We start from the raw sequence: 24,820 nt of genomic DNA on the forward strand, positions 1-24,820 counted from the left end.
AACGTGGAAATGGAGCTGCCCAATGTCAGTATGGCGGTTATTGCTCCACCTGGCAGCCGTTCTTACCAGCCTGGCACATCTGATACCCATAGTGGGACCTGGAATGTGTGGCACAATATGATTTTATGCGTTACGGAGGGCACAATGTAGTGGGGTGAGGCACATTTCCTACTGTGGGAGAGTTGCGGCCGGGGTATGAGGGGAGGGGAGGGGAGAGGACCCTCAACTCCAATACACTAGTATGATAGAAAAGGAGAGAAAATATCCCCAATAAGTAAATTCTGTATTCAGAGCGTTTCAGTTGTTTTTCTGATGGACGCCCGTTAGCTGCAGCAGAAACATTTTGTTCTCGTAGCCTCTGTCTGTCGTTTTGGCGCCCAAACCAGGAGTTAAGTCGGGTTTTGCTGTTTTGAGCGTCTAGTCCTGGTGATTCGGGGCGCGTTAAACACTAATGGGCGTCTATTGGAGAAACAATTTGATTGCTCTGACAGACGCCCCCCAAAAAACAATTGAATTCCCCCCTTTAAGTCTCATTAGCTGGATTAACGGCAGCAAATGACATCAGAATGACTAATTGTTATGAATCTGTATTAGAGGGGTTTTAATCGTCTATAAATGAGGCATCAGAGCTACTTACACTACTACTTTATTTACAAATATGGGGCCTCATTCAGAGATTTACGCTAACGCAGTTGCAGCTACGATCTCTCAGGGAACGCAATTGCGAAAATATGCTAAGGTCTGCCTAAGCTTACCCGAGCATAGGGACGCCCACTGCTGCCTTCTCGTATCCGACTGACGACGTAAAACAGCGTAAACATCGGGAACGTCGACTCAGGACGGGCAGTCACGCAGCGTCTGACCTGTACCAAACACTGCGTCTCTCCTGACACGCTGAGAGCTCACGTGCTGCGAATGAGATCACAATGCTAATATACGCACGCCCATGAAACGGCGCTTAAACGGTCATACGCGCCTGCGCTTGTCTAGCCACTACCCGTTACCTCCCCCGAACGCTGACTTCCTGTCGCTCACCTTGCGAGTGTATTCTCTGTGCGAGCGTAATCGCAAACCAATTTCTGCGCGTGCTCAGCGCGACTTTCTCGCATGCGCAAAGGCTAAAGTATGGCTTCCTAGGACATGTATTATACATGTATGTGTCCATGGCTGCCGTGTCGGTACCCTGTCTGTTGTCTCCTACACGTGGGATTTCCGTCCCATCACCAGATCCGGGTTCCCGTGTGTGTAGCGTCCTGGCCACCTCTGCAATCTCTCTGTCTATAATTAGTGACATCTTGATGTCCAATCGCTTGACCTCGTCAATCTCATTAACCATCTCACCTTTTACTTCCAGCTGTGTGTATTGATCACTGGACTCGGCTGTGACGTGTGGATCGGAGAGAAGGGGAGAGGCGGTGAGTTTGATCTATTCAAACTATGGCAGATTGTCCTGGCCGGCCCTCAATCACACCTCTCACACTCGGGGAAGTGAAGCCCCCGGGGGGGAGACCCATCTCCGCAGCTGACAGGAGGTCTCATCAGTCCAGATTAATCCCAGGCAAGGGAGAAGGGAGGGGGGATCTGAACTCGGATGATTTAAAGCCAGACCCAAATCGCGGTGTCACCCAGCCAGTCTGTAGAAGAGGCGTCCAGACTCCGAGGAAAGATGAAGGTGAGTTCTCCTCCATAACCCAAATGTTGTGATCTCAGGAGGGAATCTCACTCCAGCTCCTATATCTGCCTACATAGAGTATATAGAGATACGGGGGGCAGCGACCTTTACTTCCTTCAGGAATACGACACAAACCATTCAGGTCTCCGGCAAAATGATCCAGAGATAAAATACAGATGTAAAGTGGCCTTTTTAGATGCATTAATAGATAGATTTTTATTTTTAAATTCATCAGCAAAAATCTTTCAGATACTTTCAGGGATTTTTTTTTTCTTTTTAGTTATTTAAAGAATGTTTGATAAATAACTGGGTGACAGAACGACCAGATTAGGACGAATATTACTAATGCAGAGATTAGATCTAGCACGTAACACTTACAGGTGTATGTACAATACGTGTATTACTCTGGGGAGTATTAGTTACATGGGAATCACTGGCTGTGTGACCTTATTAGGACGTATATTACTAATACAGAGATTAGATCTAGCACGTAACACTTACAGGTGTATGTACAATACGTGTATTACTCTGGGGAGTATTAGTTACATGAGAATCACTGGCTGTGTGACCTTATTAGGACGTATATTACTAATACAGAGATTAGATCTAGCACGTAACACTTACAGGTGTATGTACAATACGTGTATTACTCTGGGGAGTATTAGTTACATGGGAATCACTGGCTGTGTGACATTATTAGGACGTATATTACTAATACAGAGATTAGATCTAGCACGTAACACTTACAGGTGTATGTACAATACGTGTATTACTCTGGGGAGTATTAGTTACATGAGAATCACTGGCTGTGTGACATTATTAGGACGTATATTACTAATACAGAGATTAGATCTAGCACGTAACACTTACAGGTGTATGTACAATACGTGTATTACTCTGGGGAGTATTAGTTACATGGGAATCACTGGCTGTGTGACATTATTAGGACGTATATTACTAATACAGAGATTAGATCTAGCACGTAACACTTACAGGTGTATGTACAATACGTGTGTATTACTCTGGGGAGTATTAGTTACATGAGAATCACTGGCTGTGTGACCTTATTAGGACGTATATTACTAATACAGAGATTAGATCTAGCACGTAACACTTACAGGTGTATGTACAATACGTGTATTACTCTGGGGAGTATTAGTTACATGGGAATCACTGGCTGTGTGACATTATTAGGACGTATATTACTAATACAGAGATTAGATCTAGCACGTAACACTTACAGGTGTATGTACAATACGTGTATTACTCTGGGGAGTATTAGTTACATGGGAATCACTGGCTGTGTGACCTTATTAGGACGTATATTACTAATGCAGAGATTAGATCTAGCACGTAACACTTACAGGTGTATGTACAATACGTGTGTATTACTCTGGGGAGTATTAGTTACATGAGAATCACTGGCTGTGTGACATTATTAGGACGTATATTACTAATACAGAGATTAGATCTAGCACGTAACACTTACAGGTGTATGTACAATACGTGTGTATTACTCTGGGGAGTATTAGTTACATGAGAATCACTGGCTGTGTGACCTTATTAGGACGTATATTACTAATGCAGAGATTAGATCTAGCACGTAACACTTACAGGTGTATGTACAATACGTGTGTATTACTCTGGGGAGTATTAGTTACATGGGAATCACTGGTTATGTGACCTTATTAGGACGTATATTACTAATGCAGAGATTAGATCTAGCACGTAACACTTACAGGTGTATGTACAATACGTGTGTATTACTCTGGGGAGTATTAGTTACATGAGAATCACTGGCTGTGTGACCTGTTTACGTGGTAATATTTTTCTTATACCATAACTAAGACATTTCTCAGGCAGATGCTGCAGCGTCTCCTATTACTGAGATTTTCTGGTATAATCTTATATCGGTTTATTGATTACATTTGTTAGCTTGTTAATAGATATGACCCTAATTACTGAGGGCGCAGCGTCAGTCAGACAGATGTTTCATTCTCTAGGGTTAATTTCCCCGTTCTTAATTAACCCCTTCTCTCCCCAGGGAGCAATCACTTTTCGGTGAGTGTAATTGGTCTGTTCTCCCCGCTTGCTGTTTATTATCTGATTTATTCCCATTTGGGGACGTTCCTGGACGTAATCCCAACAACCTGAGAGGAAGCGTCTCCCCATCTCATCTCATCTCACCGAAATGATGGGGTGTTCTTATTTGTGACCCTACATGTATCTGACCCCCCCCAACATTTACCTAGAGTAACTCAAAAATCTAAAATTTAGTAAAAAAAAAATTGTAATAAATTGAATGTAGGATTCTGATGAAAACCTCATCTAATTACATCCAGGTATACACATACATATATACCGTGTACTGAGGCACAGTGGTTAGCACTATCTGTAGGGTGGCACAGTGGTTAGTATTGTATATAGGTAGGCACAGTGGTTAGCACTATCTGTAGGGTGGCACAGTGGTTAGTATTGTATATAGGTAGGCACAGTAGTTAGCACTATCTGTAGGGTGGCACAGTGGTTAGTATTGTATATAGGTAGGCACAGTGGTTAGCACTATCTGTAGGGTGGCACAGTGGTTAGTATTGTATATAGGTAGGCACAGTGGTTAGCACTATCTGTAGGGTGGCACAGTGGTTAGTATTGTATATAGGTAGGCACAGTGGTTAGCACTATCTGTAGGGTGGCACAGTGGTTACTATTGTATATAGGTGGGCACAGTGGTTAGCACTATATGTAGGGTGGCACAGTGGTTAGTATTGTATATAGGTGGGCACAGTAGTTAGCACTATCTGTAGGGTGGCACAGTGGTTAGTATTGTATATAGGTAGGCACAGTAGTTAGCACTATCTGTAGGGTGGCACAGTGGTTAGTATTGTATATAGGTAGGCACAGTGGTTAGCACTATCTGTAGGGTGGCACAGTGGTTACTATTGTATATAGGTGGGCACAGTGGTTAGCACTATATGTAGGGTGGCACAGTGGTTAGTATTGTATATAGGTGGGCACAGTAGTTAGCACTATCTGTAGGGTGGCACAGTGGTTAGTATTGTATATAGGTAGGCACAGTAGTTAGCACTATCTGTAGGGTGGCACAGTGGTTAGTATTGTATATAGGTACAATACTAAGTGGGCACAGTAGTTAGCACTATATGTAGGGTGGCACAGTGGTTAGTATTGTATATAGGTGGGCACAGTAGTTAGCACTATATGTAGGGTGGCACAGTGGTTAGTATTGTATATAGGTGGGCACAGTAGTTAGCGCTATCTGTAGGGTGGCACAGTGGTTAGTATTGTATATAGGTGGGCACAGTAGTTAGCGCTATCTGTAGGGTGGCACAGTGGTTAGTATTGTATATAGGTTGGCACAGTGGTTAGCGCTATCTGTAGGGTGGCACAGTGGTTAGTATTTTATATAGGTTGGCACAGTAGTTAGCACTATCTGTAGGGTGGCACAGTGGTTAGTATTGTATATAGGTTGGCACAGTAGTTAGCACTATCTGTAGGGTGGCACAGTGGTTAGTATTGTATATAGGTTGGCACAGTAGTTAGCACTATCTGTAGGGTGGCACAGTGGTTAGTATTGTATATAGGTAGGCACAGTAGTTAGCACTATCTGTAGGGTGGCACAGTGGTTAGTATTGTATATAGGTAGGCACAGTAGTTAGCACTATCTGTAGGGTGGCACAGTGGTTAGTATTGTATATAGGTAGGCACAGTAGTTAGCACTATCTGTAGGGTGGCACAGTGGTTAGTATTGTATATAGGTTGGCACAGTAGTTAGCACTATCTGTAGGGTGGCACAGTGGTTAGTATTGTATATAGGTGGGCACAGTGGTTAGCACTATCTGTAGGGTGGCACAGTGGTTAGTATTGTATATAGGTTGGCACAGTAGTTAGCACTATCTGTAGGGTGGCACAGTGGTTAGTATTGTATATAGGTGGGCACAGTAGTTAGCACTATATGTAGGGTGGCACAGTGGTTAGTATTGTATATAGGTGGGCACAGTGGTTAGCACTATATGTAGGGTGGCACAGTGGTTAGTATTGTATATAGGTAGGCACAGTGGTTAGCACTATCTGTAGGGTGGCACAGTGGTTAGTATTGTATATAGGTTGGCACAGTAGTTAGCACTGTATGTAGGGTGGCACAGTGGTTAGTATTGTATATAGGTAGGCACAGTAGTTAGCACTATCTGTAGGGTGGCACAGTGGTTAGTATTGTATACAGGTGGGCACAGTAGTTAGCACTATATGTAGGGTGGCACAGTGGTTAGTATTGTATATAGGTGGGCACAGTAGTTTGCACTATATGTAGGGTGGCACAGTGGTTAGTATTGTATATAGGTGGGCACAGTAGTTTGCACTATATGTAGGGTGGCACAGTGGTTAGTATTGTATATAGGTAGGCACAGTAGTTAGCACTATATGTAGGGTGGCACAGTGTATAAATTGCGTTCTCTGGCCCCATCTGTGTGGAGTTAGTATGTTATCCCCCATTTGCGTGGGTTTCTGCCAGTGCACTGATATCCCCCACAGTCCAAAGATATACCTGGGGGATAATTGGCTTATGATACGGACCCTATATTGTATATACATGTGATAGGGAATATAGAGTGTGAGCTCTGCAGGGCCAGGGACTGATGTGAGTGAGAAACGTTCTCTAAGCAGTGCTGCGTATTAGGGTAATACAGTACTCGTAATGTTATATATATAATTCTATCTCCTGTATATACACAGTGTGTCAGGTACATGAGATGGGTCTGTGTGTCTCCTATATACACGGTGTGTCCCTGATTGATCAGTGCAGCACAGTATAGTAATAACAATGTATCAGGTATATGAGATGGGTCTGTGTGTCTCCTGTATACACAGTGTGTCCCTGATTGATCAGTGCAGCACAGTATAGTAATAACAATGTGTCAGGTATATGAGATGGGTCTGTGTGTCTCCTGTATACACCGTGTGTCCCTGATTGATCAGAGCAGCACAGTATAGTAATAACAATGTGTCAGGTACATGAGATGGGTCTGTGTGTCTCCTGTATACACGGTGTGTCCCTGATTGATCAGTACAGCACAGTATAGTAATACAATGTGTCAGGTATATGAGATGGGTCTGTGTGTCTCCTGTATACACGGTGTGTCCCTGATTGATCAGTGCAGCACAGTATAGTAATACAATGTGTCAGGTACATGAGATGGGTCTGTCTGTCTCCTGTATACACAGTGTGTCCCTGATTGATCAGTGCAGCACAGTATAGTAATACAATGTGTCAGGTACATGAGATGGGTCTGTCTGTCTCCTGTATACACAGTGTGTCCCTGATTGATCAGTGCAGCACAGTATAGTAATACAATGTGTCAGGTACATGAGATGGGTCTGTGTGTCTCCTGTATACACAGTGTGTCCCTGATTGATCAGTGCAGCACAGTATAGTAATAACAATGTGTCAGGTATATGAGATGGGTCTGTGTGTCTCCTGTATACACCGTGTGTCCCTGATTGATCAGAGCAGCACAGTATAGTAATAACAATGTGTCAGGTACATGAGATGGGTCTGTGTGTCTCCTGTATACACGGTGTGTCCCTGATTAATCAGTACAGCACAGTATAGTAATAACAATGTGTCAGGTATATGAGATGGGTCTGTGTGTCTCCTGTATACACCGTGTGTCCCTGATTGATCAGTGCAGCACAGTATAGTAATACAATGTGTCAGGTACATGAGATGGGTCTGTCTGTCTCCTGTATACACCGTGTGTCCCTGATTGATCAGTGCAGCACAGTATAGTAATACAATGTGTCAGGTACATGAGATGGGTCTGTCTGTCTCCTGTATACACAGTGTGTCCCTGATTGATCAGTGCAGCACAGTATAGTAATAACAATGTGTCAGGTACATGAGATGGGTCTGTGTGTCTCCTGTATACACGGTGTGTCCCTGATTGATCAGTGCAGCACAGTATAGTAATAACAATGTATCAGGTATATGAGATGGGTCTGTGTGTCTCCTGTATACACAGTGTGTCCCTGATTGATCAGTGCAGCACAGTATAGTAATAACAATGTGTCAGGTATATGAGATGGGTCTGTGTGTCTCCTGTATACACGGTGTGTCCCTGATTGATCAGAGCAGCACAGTATAGTAATAACAATGTGTCAGGTACATGAGATGGGTCTGTGTGTCTCCTGTATACACGGTGTGTCCCTGATTGATCAGTGCAGCACAATATAGTAATACAATGTGTCAGGTACATGAGATGGGTCTGTCTGTCTCCTGTATACACAGTGTGTCCCTGATTGATCAGTGCAGCACAGTATAGTAATAACAATGTGTCAGGTACATGAGATGGGTCTGTGTGTCTCCTGTATACACGGTGTGTCCCTGATTGATCAGTACAGCACAGTATAGTAATAACAATGTGTCAGGTATATGAGATGGGTCTGTGTGTCTCCTGTATACACGGTGTGTCCCTGATTGATCAGTGCAGCACAATATAGTAATACAATGTGTCAGGTACATGAGATGGGTCTGTCTGTCTCCTGTATACACAGTGTGTCCCTGATTGATCAGTGCAGCACAGTATAGTAATAACAATGTGTCAGGTACATGAGATGGGTCTGTGTGTCTCCTGTATACACTGTGTGTCCCTGATTGATCAGTGCAGCACAGTATAGTAATAACAATGTATCAGGTACATGAGATGGGTCTGTGTGTCTCCTGTATACACGGTGTGTCCCTGATTGATCAGTGCAGCACAGTATAGTAATAACAAAGTGTCAGGTACATGAGATGGGTCTGTGTGTCTCCTGTATACACGGTGTGTCCCTGATTGATCAGTGCAGCACAGTATAGTAATACAATGTGTCAGGTACATGAGATGGGTCTGTCTGTCTCCTGTATACACAGTGTGTCCCTGATTGATCAGTGCAGCACAGTATAGTAATACAATGTGTCAGGTACATGAGATGGGTCTGTCTGTCTCCTGTATACACAGTGTGTCCCTGATTGATCAGTGCAGCACAGTATAGTAATAACAATGTGTCAGGTACATGAGATGGGTCTGTGTGTCTCCTGTATACACGGTGTGTCCCTGATTGATCAGTGCAGCACAGTATAGTAATAACAATGTATCAGGTACATGAGATGGGTCTGTGTGTCTCCTGTATACACGGTGTGTCCCTGATTGATCAGTGCAGCACAGTATAGTAATAACAAAGTGTCAGGTACATGAGATGGGTCTGTGTGTCTCCTGTATACACGGTGTGTCCCTGATTGATCAGTACAGCACAGTATAGTAATACAATGTGTCAGGTACATGAGATGGGTCTGTGTGTCTCCTGTATACACGGTGTGTCCCTGATTGATCAGTGCTGCACAGTATAGTAATAACAATGTGTCAGGTATATGAGATGGGTCTGTGTGTCTCCTGTATACACGGTGTGTCCCTGATTGATCAGTACAGCACAGTATAGTAATACAATGTGTCAGGTATATGAGATGGGTCTGTGTGTCTCCTGTATACACGGTGTGTCCCTGATTGATCAGTACAGCACAGTATAGTAATACAATGTGTCAGGTACATGAGATGGGTCTGTGTGTCTCCTGTATACACAGTGTGTCCCTGATTGATCAGTGCAGCACAGTATAGTAATAACAATGTGTCAGGTATATGAGATGGGTCTGTGTGTCTCCTGTATACACAGTGTGTCCCTGATTGATCAGTGCAGCACAGTATAGTAATACAATGTGTGAGGTACATGAGATGGGTCTGTGTGTCTCCTATATACACGGTGTGTCCCTGATTGATCAGTACAGCACAGTATAGTAATAACAATGTGTCAGGTATATGAGATGGGTCTGTGTGTCTCCTGTATACACGGTGTGTCCCTGATTGATCAGTACAGCACAGTATAGTAATACAATGTGTCAGGTATATGAGATGGGTCTGTGTGTCTCCTGTATACACGGTGTGTCCCTGTTTGATCAGTACAGCACAGTATAGTAATAACAATGTGTCAGGTATATGAGATGGGTCCGTGTGTCTCCTGTATACACGGTGTGTCCCTGTTTGATCAGTGCAGCACAGTATAGTAATAACAATGTGTCAGGTATATGAGATGGGTCCGTGTGTCTCCTGTATACACGGTGTGTCCCTGTTTGATCAGTGCAGCACAGTATAGTAATAACAATGTGTCAGGTATATGAGATGGGTCCGTGTGTCTCCTGTATACACGGTGTGTCCCTGTTTGATCAGTGCAGCACAGTATAGTAATAACAATGTGTCAGGTATATGAGATGGGTCCGTGTGTCTCCTGTATACACGGTGTGTCCCTGTTTGATCAGTGCAGCACAGTATAGTAATAACAATGTGTCAGGTATATGAGATGGGTCTGTGTGTCTCCTGTATACACCGTGTGTCCCTGTTTGATCAGTGCAGCACAGTATAGTAATAACAATGTGTCAGGTATATGAGATGGGTCTGTGTGTCTCCTGTATACACGGTGTGTCCCTGATTGGTCAGTGCAGCACAGTATAGTAATAACAATGTGTCAGGTATATGAGATGGGTCTGTGTGTCTCCTATATACACGGTGTGTCCCTGATTGATCAGTGCAGCACAGTATAGTAATAACAATGTGTCAGGTATATGAGATGGGTCTGTGTGTCTCCTATATACACGGTGTGTCCCTGATTGATCAGTGCAGCACAGTATAGTAAAAACAATGTGTCAGGTATATGAGATGGGTCTGTCTGTCTCCTGTATACACAGTGTGTCCCTGATTGATCAGTGCAGCACAGTATAGTAATAACAATGTGTCAGGTATATGAGATGGGTCTGTGTGTCTCCTGTATACACCGTGTGTCCCTGATTGATCAGTGCAGTACAATATAGTAATAACAATGTGTCAGGTATATGAGATGGGTCTGTGTGTCTCCTGTATACACCGTGTGTCCCTGATTGATCAGTGCAGCACAGTATAGTAATACAATGTGTCAGGTATATGAGATGGGTCTGTGTGTCTCCTGTATACACGGTGTGTCCCTGATTGATCAGTACAGCACAGTATAGTAATAACAATGTGTCAGGTATATGAGATGGGTCTGTGTGTCTCCTGTATACACGGTGTGTCCCTGATTGATCAGTGCAGCACAGTATAGTAATAACAATGTGTCAGGTATATGAGATGGGTCTGTGTGTCTCCTGTATACACGGTGTGTCCCTGTTTGATCAGTGCAGCACAGTATAGTAATAACAATGTGTCAGGTACATGAGATGGGTCTGTGTGTCTCCTGTATACACGGTGTGTCCCTGATTGATCAGTGCAGCACAGTATAGTAATACAATGTGTCAGGTACATGAGATGGGTCTGTGTGTCTCCTGTATACACGGTGTGTCCCTGATTGATCAGTACAGCACAGTATAGTAATACAATGTGTCAGGTATATGAGATGGGTCTGTGTGTCTCCTGTATACACGGTGTGTCCCTGATTGATCAGTACAGCACAGTATAGTAATAACAATGTGTCAGGTATATGAGATGGGTCTGTGTGTCTCCTGTATACACGGTGTGTCCCTGATTGATCAGTGCAGCACAGTATAGTAATAACAATGTGTCAGGTACATGAGATGGGTCTGTGTGTCTCCTGTATACACGGTGTGTCCCTGATTGATCAGTACAGCACAGTATAGTAATACAATGTGTCAGGTATATGAGATGGGTCTGTGTGTCTCCTGTATACACGGTGTGTCCCTGATTGATCAGTACAGCACAGTATAGTAATAACAATGTGTCAGGTATATGAGATGGGTCTGTGTGTCTCCTGTATACACGGTGTGTCCCTGATTGATCAGTGCAGTACAGTATAGTAATAACAATGTGTCAGGTATATGAGATGGGTCTGTGTGTCTCCTGTATACACCGTGTGTCCCTGATTGATCAGTACAGCACAGTATAGTAATACAATGTGTCAGGTACATGAGATGGGTCTGTGTGTCTCCTGTATACACGGTGTGTCCCTGATTGATCAGTGCAGCACAGTATAGTAATAACAATGTGTCAGGTACATGAGATGGGTCTGTGTGTCTCCTGTATACACGGTGTGTCCCTGATTGATCAGTTCAGCACAGTATAGTAATAACAATGTGTCAGGTACATGAGATGGGTCTGTGTGTCTCCTGTATACACCGTGTGTCCCTGATTGATCAGTACAGCACAGTATAGTAATACAATGTGTCAGGTACATGAGATGGGTCTGTGTGTCTCCTGTATACACGGTGTGTCCCTGATTGATCAGTGCAGCACAGTATAGTAATAACAATGTGTCAGGTACATGAGATGGGTCTGTGTGTCTCCTGTATACACGGTGTGTCCCTGATTGATCAGTACAGCACGTATAGTAATAACAATGTGTCAGGTATATGAGATGGGTCCGTGTGTCTCCTGTATACACCGTGTGTCTCTGATTGATCAGTGCAGCACAGTATAGTAATAACAATGTGTCAGGTATATGAGATGGGTCTGTGTGTCTCCTGTATACACGGTGTGTCCCTGATTGATCAGTGCAGCACAGTATAGTAATAACAATGTGTCAGGTACATGAGATGGGTCTGTGTGTCTCCTGTATACACGGTGTGTCCCTGATTGATCAGTGCAGCACAGTATAGTAATACAATGTGTCAGGTATATGAGATGGGTCTGTCTGTCTCCTGTATACACAGTGTGTCCCTGATTGATCAGTGCAGCACAGTATAGTAATAACAATGTGTCAGGTATATGAGATGGGTCTGTGTGTCTCCTGTATACACTGTGTGTCCCTGATTGATCAGTGCAGTACAGTATAGTAATAACAATGTGTCAGATATATGAGATGGGTCTGTGTGTCTCCTGTATACACCGTGTGTCCCTGATTGATCAGTACAGCACAGTATAGTAATACAATGTCAGGTATATGAGATGGGTCTGTGTGTCTCCTGTATACACTGTGTGTCCCTGATTGATCAGTGCAGCACAGTATAGTAATAACAATGTGTCAGGTATATGAGATGGGTCTGTGTGTCTCCTGTATACACTGTGTGTCCCTGATTGATCAGTGCTGCACAGTATAGGAATAACAATGTGTCAGGTACATGAGATGGGTCTGTGTGTCTCCTGTATACACGGTGTGTCCCTGATTGTTATTACTATACTGTGCTGCACTGATCAATCAGGGACACACCGTGTATACAGGAGACACACAGACCCATCTCATACACCTGACACATTGTTATTCCTATACTGTGCTGCACTGATCAATCAGGGACACACCGTGTATACAGGAGACACACAGACCCATCTCTTGTACCTGACACATTGTTATTCCTATACTGTACTGCACTGATCAATCAGGGACACACGGTGTATACAGGAGACAGACAGACCCATCTCATATACCTGACACATTGTTATTACTATACTGTGCTGCACTGATCAATCAGGGGACACACGGTGTATACAGGAGACACATAGACCCATCTCATATATCTGACACATTGTTATTACTATACTGTACTGCACTGATCAATCAGGGACACACAGTGTATACAGGAGACACACAGACCCATCTCATATACCTGACACATTGTTATTACTATACTGTGCTGCACTGATCAATCAGGGACACACTGTGTATACAGGAGACACTCAGACCCATCTCATATACCTGACACATTGTATTACTATACTGTGCTGCACTGATCAATCAGGGACACACCGTGTATACAGGAGACACTCAGACCCATCTCATGTACCTGACACATTGTATTACTATACTGTGCTGCACTGATCAATCAGGGACACACCGTGTATACAGGAGACACTCAGACCCATCTCATATACCTGACACATTGTTATTACTATACTGTGCTGCACTGATCAATCAGGGACACACCGTGTATACAGGAGACACACAGACCCATCTCATGTACCTGACACATTGTTATTACTATACTGTACTGCACTGATCAATCAGGGACACACCGTGTATACAGGAGACACACAGACCCATCTCATGTACCTGACACATTGGTATTACTATACTGTGCTGTACTGATCAATCAGGGACACACCGTGTATACAGGAGACACACAGACCCATCTCATGTACCTCACACATTGTTATTACTATACTGTGCTGCACTGATCAATCAGGGACACACCGTGTATACAGGAGACACACAGACCCATCTCATGTACCTGACACATTGTATTACTATACTGTGCTGTACTGATCAATCAGGGACACACGGTGTATACAGGAGACACACAGACCCATCTCATATACCTGACACATTGTTATTACTATACTGTACTGCACTGATCAATCAGGGACACACCGTGTATACAGGAGACACACAGACCCATCTCATATACCTGACATATTGTTATTACTATACTGTGCTGTACTGATCAATCAGGGACACACCGTGTATACAGGAGACACACAGACCCATCTCATATACCTGACACATTGTATTACTATACTGTGCTGTACTGATCAATCAGGGACACACCGTGTATACAGGAGACACACAGACCCATCTCATGTACCTGACACATTGTTATTACTATACTGTGCTGCACTGATCAATCAGGGACACACCGTGTATACAGGAGACACACAGACCCATCTCATATACCTGACACATTGTTATTACTATACTGTGCTGTACTGATCAATCAGGGACACACCGTGTATACAGGAGACACACAGACCCATCTCATATACCTGACACATTGTATTACTATACTGTGCTGTACTGATCAATCAGGGACACACCGTGTATACAGGAGGACACACAGACCCATCTCATATACCTGACACATTGTATTACTATACTGTGCTGTACTGATCAATCAGGGACACACCGTGTATACAGGAGACACACAGACCCATCTCATACACCTGACACATTGTTATTACTATACTGTGCTGCACTGATCAATGTGTCAGGTGTATGAGATGGGTCTGTGTGTCTCCTGTATACACGGTGTGTCCCTGATTGATCAGTGCTGCACAGTATAGTAATAACAATGTGTTAGGTACATGAGATGGGTCTGTGTGTCTCCTGTATACACCGTGTGTCCCTGATTGATCAGTGCAGCACAGTATAGGAATAACAATGTGTCAGGTACATGAGATGGGTCTGTGTGTCTCCTGTATACACGGTGTGTCCCTGATTGATCAGTGCTGCACAGTATAGTAATAACAATGTGTCAGGTACATGAGATGGGTCTGTGTGTCTCCTGTATACACCGTGTGTCCCTGATTGATCAGTGCAGCACAGTATAGTAATAACAATGTGTCAGGTGTATGAGATGGGTCTGTGTGTCTCCTGTATACACCGTGTGTCCCTGATTGATCAGTACAGCACAGTATAGGAATTACAATGTGTCAGGTACATGAGATGGGTCTGTGTGTCTCCTGTATACACGGTGTGTCCCTGATTGATCAGTGCAGCACAGTATAGTAATAACAATGTGTCAGGTGTATGAGATGGGTCTGTGTGTCTCCTGTATACACGGTGTGTCCCTGATTGATCAGTGCTGCACAGTATAGTAATAACAATGTGTCAGGTGTATGAGATGGGTCTGTGTGTCTCCTGTATACACGGTGTGTCCCTGTTTGATCAGTGCAGCACAGTATAGTAATAACAATGTGTCAGGTATATGAGATGGGTCCGTGTGTCTCCTGTATACACGGTGTGTCCCTGTTTGATCAGTGCAGCACAGTATAGTAATAACAATGTGTCAGGTATATGAGATGGGTCCGTGTATCTCCTGTATACACGGTGTGTCCCTGTTTGATCAGTGCAGCACAGTATAGTAATAACAATGTGTCAGGTATATGAGATGGGTCTGTGTGTCTCCTGTATACACGGTGTGTCCCTGATTGATCAGTACAGCACAGTATAGTAATAACAATGTGTCAGGTATATGAGATGGGTCTGTGTGTCTGCTGTATACACGGTGTGTCCCTGTTTGATCAGTGCAGCACAGTATAGTAATAACAATGTGTCAGGGTATATGAGATGGGTCTGTGTGTCTCCTGTATACACGGTGTGTCCCTGTTTGATCAGTGCAGCACAGTATAGTAATAACAATGTGTCAGGTATATGAGATGGGTCTGTGTGTCTCCTATATACACGGTGTGTCCCTGATTGATCAGTGCAGCACAGTATAGTAATAACAATGTGTCAGGTATAATGAGATGGGTCTGTGTGTCTCCTATATACACAGTGTGTCCCTGATTGATCAGTGCAGCACAGTATAGTAATAACAATGTGTCAGGTGTATGAGATGGGTCTGTGTGTCTCCTATGTACACAGTGTGTCCCTGATTGATCAGTACAGCACAGTATAGTAATAACAATGTGTCAGGTATATGAGATGGGTCCGTGTGTCTCCTGTATACACTGTGTGTCCCTGATTGATCAGTGCAGCACAGTATAGTAATAACAATGTGTCAGGTATATGAGATGGGTCTGTGTGTCTCCTGTATACACCGTGTGTCCCTGATTGATCAGTGCAGTACAGTATAGTAATAACAATGTGTCAAGTATATGAGATGGGTCTGTGTGTCTCCTGTATACACCGTGTGTCCCTGATTGATCAGTGCAGCACAGTATAGTAATACAATGTGTCAGGTACATGAGATGGGTCTGTGTGTCTCCTGTATACACGGTGTGTCCCTGATTGATCAGTACAGCACAGTATAGTAATACAATGTGTCAGGTATATGAGATGGGTCTGTGTGTCTCCTGTATACACGGTGTGTCCCTGATTGATCAGTACAGCACAGTATAGTAATATCAATGTGTCAGGTATATGAGATGGGTCTGTGTGTCTCCTGTATACACAGTGTGTCCCTGATTGATCAGTGCAGCACAGTATAGTAATAACAATGTGTCAGGTACATGAGATGGGTCTGTGTGTCTCCTGTATACACGGTGTGTCCCTGTTTGATCAGTGCAGCACAGTATAGTAATAACAATGTGTCAGGTATATGAGATGGGTCTGTGTGTCTCCTGTATACACGGTGTGTCCCTGTTTGATCAGTGCAGCACAGTATAGTAATAACAATGTGTCAGGTATATGAGATGGGTCTGTGTGTCTCCTATATACACGGTGTGTCCCTGATTGATCAGTGCAGCACAGTATAGTAATAACAATGTGTCAGGTATATGAGATGGGTCTGTGTGTCTCCTATATACACAGTGTGTCCCTGATTGATCAGTGCAGCACAGTATAGTAATAACAATGTGTCAGGTGTATGAGATGGGTCTGTGTGTCTCCTATGTACACAGTGTGTCCCTGATTGATCAGTACAGCACAGTATAGTAATAACAATGTGTCAGGTATATGAGATGGGTCCGTGTGTCTCCTGTATACACGGTGTGTCCCTGATTGATCAGTACAGCACAGTATAGTAATACAATGTGTCAGGTATATGAGATGGGTCTGTGTGTCTCCTGTATACACGGTGTGTCCCTGATTGATCAGTACAGCACAGTATAGTAATAACAATGTGTCAGGTATATGAGATGGGTCTGTGTGTCTCCTGTATACACAGTGTGTCCCTGATTGATCAGTGCAGCACAGTATAGTAATAACAATGTGTCAGGTACATGAGATGGGTCTGTGTGTCTCCTATATACACAGTGTGTCCCTGATTGATCAGTGCAGCACAGTATAGTAATAACAATGTGTCAAGTATATGAGATGGGTCTGTGTGTCTCCTGTATACACCGTGTGTCCCTGATTGATCAGTGCAGCACAGTATAGTAATACAATGTGTCAGGTACATGAGATGGGTCTGTGTGTCTCCTGTATACACGGTGTGTCCCTGATTGATCAGTACAGCACAGTATAGTAATACAATGTGTCAGGTATATGAGATGGGTCTGTGTGTCTCCTGTATACACGGTGTGTACCTGATTGATCAGTACAGCACAGTATAGTAATAACAATGTGTCAGGTATATGAGATGGGTCTGTGTGTCTCCTGTATACACAGTGTGTCCCTGATTGATCAGTGCAGCACAGTATAGTAATAACAATGTGTCAGGTACATGAGATGGGTCTGTGTGTCTCCTGTATACACGGTGTGTCCCTGATTGATCAGTGCAGCACAGTATAGTAATACAATGTGTCAGGTACATGAGATGGGTCTGTGTGTCTCCTGTATACACGGTGTGTCCCTGATTGATCAGTGCAGCACAGTATAGGAATAACAATGTGTCAGGTGTATGAGATGGGTCTGTGTGTCTCCTGTATACACGGTGTGTCCCTGATTGATCAGTGCTGCACAATATAGGAATAACAATGTGTCAGGTACATGAGATGGGTCTGTGTGTCTCCTGTATACACGGTGTGTCCCTGATTGATCAGTGCAGTACAGTATAGGAATAACAATCAGGGACACACGGTGTATACAGGAGACAGACAGACCCATCTCATATACCTGACACATTGTTATTACTATACTGTGCTGCACTGATCAATCAGGGACACACGGTGTATACAGGAGACACACAGACCCATCTCATATATCTGACACATTGTTATTACTATACTGTACTGCACTGATCAATCAGGGACACACAGTGTATACAGGAGACACACAGACCCATCTCATATACCTGACACATTGTTATTACTATACTGTGCTGCACTGATCAATCAGGGACACACCGTGTATACAGGAGACACACAGACCCATCTCATGTACCTGACACATTGTTATTACTATACTGTGCTGCACTGATCAATCAGGGACACACCGTGTATACAGGAGACACACAGACCCATCTCATATACCTGACACATTGTTATTACTATACTGTGCTGCACTGATCAATCAGGGACACACCGTGTATACAGGAGACACACAGACCCATCTCATGTACCTGACACATTGTTATTACTATACTGTGCTGCACTGATCAATCAGGGACACACCGTGTATACAGGAGACACACAGACCCATCTCATACACCTGACACATTGTTATTACTATACTGTGCTGCACTGATCAATGTGTCAGGTGTATGAGATGGGTCTGTGTGTCTCCTGTATACACGGTGTGTCCCTGATTGATCAGTGCAGCACAGTATAGTAATAACAATGTGTTAGGTACATGAGATGGGTCTGTGTGTCTCCTGTATACACCGTGTGTCCCTGATTGATCAGTGCAGCACAGTATAGGAATAACAATGTGTCAGGTACATGAGATGGGTCTGTGTGTCTCCTGTATACACGGTGTGTCCCTGATTGATCAGTGCTGCACAGTATAGTAATAACAATTGTCAGGTACATGAGATGGGTCTGTGTGTCTCCTGTATACACCGTGTGTCCCTGATTGATCAGTGCAGCACAGTATAGTAATAACAATGTGTCAGGTACATGAGATGGGTCTGTGTGTCTCCTGTATACACCGTGTGTCCCTGATTGATCAGTACAGCACAGTATAGGAATAACAATGTGTCAGGTACATGAGATGGGTCTGTGTGTCTCCTGTATACACGGTGTGTCCCTGATTGATCAGTGCAGCACAGTATAGTAATAACAATGTGTCAGGTGTATGAGATGGGTCTGTGTGTCTCCTGTATACACGGTGTGTCCCTGATTGATCAGTGCTGCACAGTATAGTAATAACAATGTGTCAGGTACATGAGATGGGTCTGTGTGTCTCCTGTATACACGGTGTGTCCCTGATTGATCAGTGCAGCACAGTATAGTAATAACAATGTGTCAGGTATATGAGATGGGTCTGTGTGTCTCCTGTATACACGGTGTGTCCCTGATTGATCAGTACAGCACAGTATAGTAATACAATGTGTCAGGTATATGAGATGGGTCTGTGTGTCTCCTGTATACACAGTGTGTCCCTGATTGATCAGTGCAGCACAGTATAGTAATAACAATGTGTCAGGTACATGAGAAGGGTCTGTGTGTCTCTTATATACACGGTGTGTCCCTGATTGATCAGTGCAGCACAGTATAGTAATAACAATGTGTGAGGTACATGAGATGGGTCTGTGTGTCTCCTGTATATACACGGTGTGTCCCTGATTGATCAGTACAGCACAGTATAGTAATAACAATGTGTCAGGTATATGAGATGGGTCTGTGTGTCTCCTGTATACACGGTGTGTCCCTGATTGATCAGTGCAGCACAGTATAGTAATACAATGTGTCAGGTATATGAGATGTGTCCGTGTGTCTCCTGTATACACTGTGTGTCCCTGTTTGATCAGTACAGCACAGTATAGTAATAACAATGTGTCAGGTATAAGAGATGGGTCTGTGTGTCTCCTGTATACACGGTGTGTCCCTGATTGATCAGTGCAGCACAGTATAGTAATAACAATGTGTCAGGTATATGAGATGGGTCTGTGTGTCTCCTGTATACACGGTGTGTCCCTGATTGATCAGTGCAGCACAGTATAGTAATAACAATGTGTCAGGTACATGAGATGGGTCTGTGTGTCTCCTGTATACACGGTGTGTCCCTGATTGATCAGTACAGCACAGTATAGTAATAACAATGTGTCAGGTATATGAGATGGGTCCGTGTGTCTCCTGTATACACGGTGTGTCCCTGATTGATCAGTGCAGCACAGTATAGTAATAACAATGTGTCAGGTATATGAGATGGGTCTGTGTGTCTCCTGTATACACAGTGTGTCCCTGATTGATCAGTGCAGCACAGTATAGTAATAACAATGTGTCAGGTATATGAGATGGGTCTGTCTGTCTCCTGTATACACCGTGTGTCCCTGATTGATCAGTGCAGTACAGTATAGGAATAACAATGTGTCAGGTACATGAGATGGGTCTGTGTGTCTCCTGTATACACAGTGTGTCCCTGATTGATCAGTGCAGCACAGTATAGTAATAACAATGTGTCAGATATATGAGATGGGTCTGTGTGTCTCCTGTATACACAGTGTGTCCCTGATTGATCAGTGCAGCACAGTATAGTAATAACAATGTGTCAGATATATGAGATGGGTCTGTCTGTCTCCTGTATACACCGTGTGTCCCTGATTGATCAGTGCAGTACAGTATAGGAATAACAATGTGTCAGGTACATGAGATGGGTCTGTGTGTCTCCTGTATACACGGTGTGTCCCTGATTGATCAGTGCAGCACAGTATAGGAATAACAATGTGTCAGGTGTATGAGATGGGTCTGTGTGTCTCCTGTATACACGGTGTGTCCCTGATTGATCAGTGCTGCACAGTATAGGAATAACAATGTGTCAGGTACATGAGATGGGTCTGTGTGTCTCCTGTATACACGGTGTGTCCCTGATTGATCAGTGCAGCACAGTATAGTAATAACAATGTGTCAGGTGTTTGAGATGGGTCTGTGTGTCTCCTGTATACACGGTGTGTCCCTGATTGATCAGTGCTGCACAGTATAGTAATAACAATGTGTTAGGTACATGAGATGGGTCTGTGTGTCTCCTGTATACACCGTGTGTCCCTGATTGATCAGTGCAGCACAGTATAGGAATAACAATGTGTCAGGTACATGAGATGGGTCTGTGTGTCTCCTGTATACACGGTGTGTCCCTGATTGATCAGTGCAGCACAGTATAGCAATAACAATGTGTCAGGTGTATGAGATGGGTCTGTGTGTCTCCTGTATACACGGTGTGTCCCTGATTGATCAGTGCTGCACAGTATAGTAATAACAATGTGTCAGGTACATGAGATGGGTCTGTGTGTCTCCTGTATACACCGTGTGTCCCTGATTGATCAGTGCAGCACAGTATAGTAATAACAATGTGTCAGGTGTATGAGATGGGTCTGTGTGTCTCCTGTATACACCGTGTGTCCCTGATTGATCAGTACAGCACAGTATAGGAATAACAATGTGTCAGGTACATGAGATGGGTCTGTGTGTCTCCTGTATACACGGTGTGTCCCTGATTGATCAGTGCAGCACAGTATAGTAATAACAATGTGTCAGGTGTATGAGATGGGTCTGTGTGTCTCCTGTATACACGGTGTGTCCCTGATTGATCAGTGCAGCACAGTATAGTAATAACAATGTGTCAGGTATATGAGATGGGTCTGTGTGTCTCCTGTATACACGGTGTGTCCCTGATTGATCAGTACAGCACAGTATAGTAATACAATGTGTCAAGTATATGAGATGGGTCTGTGTGTCTCCTGTATACACAGTGTGTCCCTGATTGATCAGTGCAGCACAGTATAGTAATAACAATGTGTCAGGTACATGAGAAGGGTCTGTGTGTCTCTTATATACACGGTGTGTCCCTGATTGATCAGTGCAGCACAGTATAGTAATAACAATGTGTGAGGTACATGAGATGGGTCTGTGTGTCTCCTGTATACACGGTGTGTCCCTGATTGATCAGTACAGCACAGTATAGTAATACAATGTGTCAGGTATATGAGATGTGTCCGTGTGTCTCCTGTATACACTGTGTGTCCCTGTTTGATCAGTACAGCACAGTATAGTAATAACAATGTGTCAGGTATATGAGATGGGTCCATGTGTCTCCTGTATACACGGTGTGTCCCTGTTTGATCAGTACAGGACAGTATAGTAATAACAATGTGTCAGGTATATGAGATGGGTCCGTGTGTCTCCTGTATACACGGTGTGTCCCTGTTTGATCAGTACAGCACAGTATAGTAATAACAATGTGTCAGGTATATGAGATGGATCCGTGTGTCTCCTGTATACACGGTGTGTCCCTGATTGATCAGTACAGCACAGTATAGTAATAACAATGTGTCAGGTATATGAGATGGGTCTGTGTGTCTCCTGTATACACGGTGTGTCCCTGATTGATCAGTACAGCACAGTATAGTAATACAATGTGTCAGGTATATGAGATGTGTCCGTGTGTCTCCTGTATACACTGTGTGTCCCTGTTTGATCAGTACAGCACAGTATAGTAATAACAATGTGTCAGGTATATGAGATGGGTCCGTGTGTCTCCTGTATACACGGTGTGTCCCTGTTTGATCAGTACAGCACAGTATAGTAATAACAATGTGTCAGGTATATGAGATGGGTCCGTGTGTCTCCTGTATACACGGTGTGTCCCTGTTTGATCAGTACAGCACAGTATAGTAATAACAATGTGTCAGGTATATGAGATGGATCCGTGTGTCTCCTGTATACACGGTGTGTCCCTGATTGATCAGTGCAGCACAGTATAGTAATAACAATGTGTCAGGTATATGAGATGGGGTCCGTGTGTCTCCTGTATACACGGTGTGTCCCTGTTTGATCAGTGCAGCACAGTATAGTAATAACAATGTGTCAGGTATATGAGATGGGTCCGTGTGTCTCCTGTATACACGGTGTGTCCCTGTTTGATCAGTGCAGCACAGTATAGTAATAACAATGTGTCAGGTATATGAGATGGGTCCGTGTGTCTCCTGTATACACGGTGTGTCCCTGTTTGATCAGTGCAGCACAGTATAGTAATAACAATGTGTCAGGTATATGAGATGGGTCCGTGTGTCTCCTGTATACACGGTGTGTCCCTGATTGATCAGTGCAGCACAGTATAGTAATAACAATGTGTCAGGTACATGAGATTGGTCTGTGTGTCTCCTGTATACACGGTGTGTCCCTGATTGATCAGTACAGCACAGTATAGTAATACAATGTGTCAGGTATATGAGATGGGTCTGTGTGTCTCCTGTATACACGGTGTGTCCCTGATTGATCAGTACAGCACAGTATAGTAATAACAATGTGTCAGGTATATGAGATGGGTCTGTGTGTCTCCTGTATACACGGTGTGTCCCTGATTGATCAGTACAGCACAGTATAGTAATAACAATGTGTCAGGTACATGAGATGGGTCTGTGTGTCTCCTGTATACACGGTGTGTCCCTGATTGATCAGTGCAGTACAGTATAGTAATACAATGTCAGGTATATGAGATGGGTCTGTGTGTCTCCTGTATACATGGTGTGTACCTGATTGATCAGTTCAGCACAGTATAGTAATAACAATGTGTCAGGTACATGAGATGGGTCTGTGTGTCTCCTGTATACACGGTGTGTCCCTGATTGATCAGTGCAGCACAGTATAGTAACAACAATGTGTCAGGTACATGAGATTGGTCTGTGTGTCTCCTGTATACACGGTGTGTCCCTGACTGATCAGTGCAGCAGAGTATAGTAATACAATGTGTCAGGTATATGAGATGGGTCTGTTTGTCTCCTGTATACACGGTGTGTCCCTGATTGATCAGTACAGCACAGTATAGTAATAACAATGTGTCAGGTACATGAGATGGGTCTGTGTGTCTCCTGTATACACGGTGTGTCCCTGATTGATCAGAGCAGCACAGTATAGTAATAACAATGTGTGAGGTATATGAGATGGGTCTGTGTGTCTCCTGTATACACGGTGTGTCCCTGATTGATCAGTACAGCACAGTATAGTAATAACAATGTGTGAGGTATATGAGATGGGTCTGTGTGTCTCCTGTATACACGGTGTGTCCCTGATTGATCAGTACAGCACAGTATAGTAATACAATGTGTCAGGTGTATGAGATGGGTCTGTGTGTCTCCTGTATACACGGTGTGTCCCTGATTGATCAGTGCAGCACAGTATAGTAATAACAATGTGTCAGGTACATGAGATGGGTCTGTGTGTCTCCTGTATACACGGTGTGTCCCTGATTGATCAGTACAGCACAGTATAGTAATAACAATGTGTCAGGTACATGAGATGTGTCTGTGTGTCTCCTGTATACACGGTGTGTCCCTGATTGATCAGAGCAGCACAGTATAGTAATAACAATGTGTGAGGTATATGAGATGGGTCTGTGTGTCTCCTGTATACACGGTGTGTCCCTGATTGATCAGTACAGCACAGTATAGTAATAACAATGTGTCAGGTACATGAGATGGGTCTGTGTGTCTCCTGTATACACGGTGTGTCCCTGATTGATCAGAGCAGCACAGTATAGTAATAACAATGTGTGAGGTATATGAGATGGGTCCGTGTGTCTCCTGTATACACGGTGTGTCCCTGATTGATCAGTGCAGCACAGTATAGTATAACAATGTGTCAGGTACATGAGATGGGT

The 24,820-nt window shown here is 43.7% G+C and overlaps 1 protein-coding gene across 1 annotated transcript in view; it reads left to right on the plus strand.

Moving 5' to 3' along the window:
- The first annotated feature begins 1,338 nt into the window (after positions 1-1,338).
- LOC148477524 (spexin-like) overlaps positions 1,339-24,820 on the plus strand; it is a 236,814-nt gene continuing 213,332 nt past the window's right edge. The window contains exon 1 of the mRNA XM_088456631.1: positions 1,339-1,415. The gene's annotated coding sequence lies outside the window, so the exon portion shown is untranslated. The remainder of the gene's footprint in view (positions 1,416-24,820) is intronic.

This window comes from Taudactylus pleione, unplaced genomic scaffold (assembly GCF_031769625.1).
Source record: "Taudactylus pleione unplaced genomic scaffold, aTauple2 ptg000708l, whole genome shotgun sequence".
Classification (NCBI taxonomy): Eukaryota; Metazoa; Chordata; class Amphibia; order Anura; family Myobatrachidae; genus Taudactylus; species Taudactylus pleione.